The sequence below is a fragment of the Pundamilia nyererei genome, unplaced genomic scaffold (assembly GCF_000239375.1).
Source record: "Pundamilia nyererei isolate P.nyererei 1_Seehausen unplaced genomic scaffold, PunNye1.0 scaffold00009, whole genome shotgun sequence".
NCBI lineage: Eukaryota > Metazoa > Chordata > Actinopteri > Cichliformes > Cichlidae > Pundamilia > Pundamilia nyererei.
This window is the reverse complement of record NW_005187410.1, coordinates 1,111,152-1,116,259: the sequence shown is the minus strand read 5'-3', so window position 1 is coordinate 1,116,259 and position 5,108 is coordinate 1,111,152. Positions and strand designations below refer to the sequence as shown.

The 5,108-nt window shown below is 34.6% G+C and overlaps 1 protein-coding gene across 1 annotated transcript in view; it reads left to right on the top strand.

The window, feature by feature from the left end:
• The window catches only part of ikzf2 (IKAROS family zinc finger 2), a 37,678-nt gene that overhangs the window by 12,311 nt on the left and 20,259 nt on the right, over positions 1–5,108 (top strand). The gene's annotated exons all lie outside the window — the stretch shown is intronic.

The window sequence follows — 5,108 nt, the reverse complement described above, 5'->3', positions numbered from 1 at the left end:
CCCCCCCACCACCACCACCACCACCACCACCACCACCACCTCTATATAACATTAGCTAAGCATGAATAGGTAATTTATTAGCACTGGGTAGTAGGTTGAAATTTGATATAGACACTTACTTTGAGATGGTATCTTATCCAGGTTAAACTGAAATGGATCATACAGTCAATGCATGAAATACGAACAGTCTTTCAGGCCTTTTGTTATTGCTGAGCTTTCCAGGGCATTGTTTTAAAAACTGTTTTCAGATTGCACCAATTTCATTGGGCAACATATTTAAAATTACAGCAAAAAACTACAAAATATAAAACACTTTGAATCAGCTTCAGATTTAATATCTGAAGCTGCATAAATTGAATTAAAGTCTGAATTTCAATCACATATTATACAATAAATCCCAACAGTTGTACCAAGTGTACCAAGTGGTGTGCAAAGACAAGATTACATGAAACATGTCTCTGTCTAATAATTTATGAGCCTAATATATTATATGTATATTTTCAGTTGTAGATGAGGATGTGACACTGTGACAAATTACCACAGATGCAATAACCGCAACCGTGGGCGTATATGCAGTGGGGCTGTTTTTGAGGTAAAGGGTCTTGAGGCAGTTATTAGCGTTTGCTTATGTTTCTGAAACTGAAAACTGATTGTGGGGAAAAAGAAAAAAGAAAAACCAGCGCCTTCCTCAGAGTTGATCATATCTTTATTTGCTCTATCTGACCTTGCTAGACAATTTTCCAATATGGGTCTGCCTCATTTATAGCCTTGTACTCATTTTTTACTAACGCAAGTTTATATTATGTTTGAACCTTTCTGACCATACTTAGAGAGGAAGCAAAATGCATGCTAGCAGAACAGAAAAGTAATACTGATTTGAAGTAATCTTGCTGGTAATACATTTCGAGTGATAACACACAAGTATTACAAATAACACAATAGATGCTTATGATCTATGTGTCTATGTTATGTACAGAATTTAATAAAATAGATTTTGATGTATCATAAGGAGGAAAACCAGTGCTGTGTTGTGTGTGCTGTGTGATATAAAGACAGAGAGAGAGGAGAGAAGAGAAAAAAAATCTTTCTTGTATTGTTCGAAGTTCGAGTTTGAAGGATTTATGCAAGGCTCAAAATGACAAAACCTGTCACTGTGAATATCTATATCTTTAGCAATCTATTCCTACATGTGTAAGCGTTTAATTTATGGACTGCTTTTAAAAAGGGTATCTAATTATTCAACACACTGACACTAGGGGGAAGCATTCAGCCACTTAATGGTAGGGGCTCAGTGTTTTTTGGTTACACTGAATAAATTTTAAAAGAAAGTCTCATAAAATAAGTCTTAGAGGTGCCTTTGGCTTCTTACAACTCCATACTTTCAGCACTACAATAATGTGAATCGGCAAAGAGTGGCAATGTACGTCACACACTTACATTACCAAACACTGGCAGTAAAATGAAAATTGCAGTTACTGAAATTGATTCATTTTTGCTGTTTATATGAATGTTTATATGGTCAAGCTTCCATCAGTAACAATACCATGTTGTTTTTACAGGTCTAATTGTGTTGACTACTCAAAATACAGTTACTGTAACATCTGTTTCGGTGACATTTTTCATTACTGCCACTGTGGAAATACTCTGCTAAGAACACACCCATATCTGACTGCATTTAACAGAACAGTGGCCAGAATTTTTAGAAAGAAAGAAAGAAAGATCAGAGAAACTATTTTGATTTCTTTCTTTTTTAAGACAAACACCACAATGATAATATAACAGACTGAATCCAGGCAGTGTGCACAATTTGGACTAAACTTGCTGAATACATCTGATATTTAGATTTGAAAAAAAAAAAAAAAAAGTCCAGGCAGGTCACAAAAGAAAAAGAACCATTCCATGTTACAAATAAAAAGTACAATAAAACTTAACTACAAAGGTATCTCACCAACAAAGGATAAAACAGGATAAAAACTTACTAATTTTACATTAAAGACAACCTTTACCAAGATTAAAGTGTGACAAAGGCACTCCTGAGGTGAATCTGAAATATTCACATTCCAGTCTGACATTCATTCAGAATAATGATGGTAACAAATGAACCAGACACGCAATTTACTGATCGTTCTCCACTTGTGGTATTGACCAGTTCTGAAATCAACCAAGACCTCTTTGTCTGACACGTATATAGATAAATGTGTTGAATGTGTGGGACAAGAGTGAGACAGAGGAAATGGTCAACTGGTCAGTCTTGTCCTAGAATAGAACCTCTCAAGTAGTAGTATTAGTTTTAGTAGTGTACTACTAATATAGGAAAATGTTAAATAGGGTATGAAAGGTAATCACGGGGTAGGCAAACAAAGAAAAACAGAAAGCAAAGCTCAGAAGTAATGATGAAAATAATTATAAATAGGTGAAAACAGGTGAATATGTTAACAAATCATACACATCTGAGAACATTCATTGAAATCTACTTTATTTCATAAACTGGTTATAGTTTAAATGTGAAATGTTAAAAACCATAAAATAAAATGCAGTGTAAGAAAGTCCAACATTTACTACTAAATTATCACGTAGGAAATGTTTAGAAAATTCATTTACACTTTGAGTTTAAAAATTGTGTTAACTTCTACTAATAATAACTAGACTTACATTGTATATGACACACACAAGCTATCTGATTTCTGAATGTCTGAGGAAGATTATAGCATTGACTATGAGAATCAGTGTGTTGCAGCCTGGGCAGCAGACGGTGGTCACTACACTGAATACAGATTGAATTTTTTATGCATTTTGTCAAATCTGAAAAGAAAATCTGAGAGATTCATACTCATTTCTTATATATATTTTTGTATGCAGGTCCAATTTGGACCAAATAAATACGGTTGTATGAAAAAAATTAACATTTTCATTGGCAATTTTGAGCTCTCAATTCCCCCCTTCAAACCAGACACTGAGCTCTCACTTTGCTCTTTGAAGTATAACAGGATGATGGATAGGTTTGGCAAATATATTTAAATATAGCTACATCCAACTCAGTTGTATGTATTTGATATAACAATGCAAAACGTCTAATAAAAATAATACTGCAAATAATATTAATAATCATGGACATAATAATAATAATAAGGGCTACACCTCTTCAAATGCAGCTAACAGCACATCACATAACTCTTTAACGAACAAAACATAAGGGTGAATAAAACTTTTGGATTTCCCAACACTCCACTTACCTTTCATTTGCAGCCAGTATGTTTTTTACATGAAGCTAGTCCTGGATAAGCCAGCTAAGCAGCATTGTTTTTACTGGGCCTAAACACTCTGCTATGAAATTACAATTTATGGGCTCTTAGTTTTACCATCAAGAGTAAAACTAAGAGCACTGCACTAACGAGATCACTTGTAGTATACCATGTAATCTTTGACTTATTTTACTGGATCACCTTAAAATTATGGCTGCTGACTGACTGCTGCTAGCAAGCCAATGTAAGTAGTCTTAGCTAAAACCAATGACTGTAGAAAACAGTCATTGGCTAAAACTGTAAGCTAGCTAGCAATACACCAGTCAGCAGCTTACAGAGACATTCAAATGCTACCATAAAGATAGATGACAGTGTTACTTTAACTCTTGAAAGTCTGTTTTCCAAAGGAAAGCTTGGTCAGCAAGTTACCTTCATAAAATATGGAGGCAGAGTGCACTAATTCCACCTACACAAGTCTGAAGTAACAACAGTATACAACACTGGAATTTGACTCTATAACTGGACACAAAGATGGCCTTAGAGCAAAAGCGGCCAAGAGGTCCTACTCAGTGACTTGAATTGTAAACGTGATGCCTAGCAGACAGCTGCTGGCTACAGCTACCTGTGGCAATTTTTATCAAGGAAAAAGTAACTGATGAACTGACTCAGTTTTGGAGGTACCCTCAAGTGGCTGTTAAAGAAACTGCACGTGCAGGCTTCATTTTACTGCATTTCGTTGCCTTGTACCTGTGACGTGTGCAATGACAATAAAGTTGAATTCTATTCTATTCTATTCTATTCTATTCTGTTCTATTCAGCCTGGGGGGACCCAAAGGGAGACCATGGAGTACAAAACTTTCATCTGTCACTTTTGAGGATTTGTGGCTTGGTAGCTATGTTGCTTCACTTAATTTTTTCCAATCATGATGACTGGCCGCTGCTTGCAAACATGACCTATGGAAACTTTTGATTTGTGTGGTGTATATGAGACAGGGCAATTTCAAATATTAAGCGTTGTTTCCAAAACAGAAATTCTGTAGCAAAATCTAAACTCGATAGACATTTAATGTGTATCTCACCTAGCAGATAATTTGGCTTGTCTTTCAGTAAATTTCAAGCTATATGTTTTATAAAAATTATAAAATATTGTTTGTTTATATAGACAATATAATACAAATTATTAATTAGACTGTGACACCTGTGGGGAGCCACTGTGTGAATGGTGTTAAACTCACCTGCACCCTCAACCTCTTTTTGGTTTGATTTTTGGTTTTGTTTTCACGTTTAAAAGCACCCTTTACTATCATTCCCACACTCTGACATTTACAATGATGTCACTGCAAACCAGACCTCATGACCTAATTTGCACCATAATTTCTTCTATTAATCATTCTAAGAAATGATGTATATTTGGTGCTGTGTTCTTGAACTTTTCCCATTTTGTCACTGTACTTTGGTGCTGTACAAATTATTTTTACTTTTAAGTTACTGAATTTAAAGAGACTATTAGAAAGTAGTTTTTTCCTTTCTTTCTTGTTTTGTTTCACCCTCAAAACATGCCTGAGGTCTGTGTCATGTGATGGAGTCTCCCAGTACACTGAAATTAAAATTGTCAAAAGTTTTAACACATTTCTAAAACAATGATTACAATTACCACAAAAGAATGAATACTGGAAGATATATACCTGAAATTCTTAAAATCAACTGTTACTGTAGCTTGTACAAGCAGTAGTTATAGACTAATGGTTTGCATTCTTGACAACACTGATCATGCTATAAAATAGCCTATGCTTTTGCCACAATTTTATTTCCAAAGAAATGCAATAACATTGTAGTAATTTAGTGATAAATATTATGTCAGTGTAT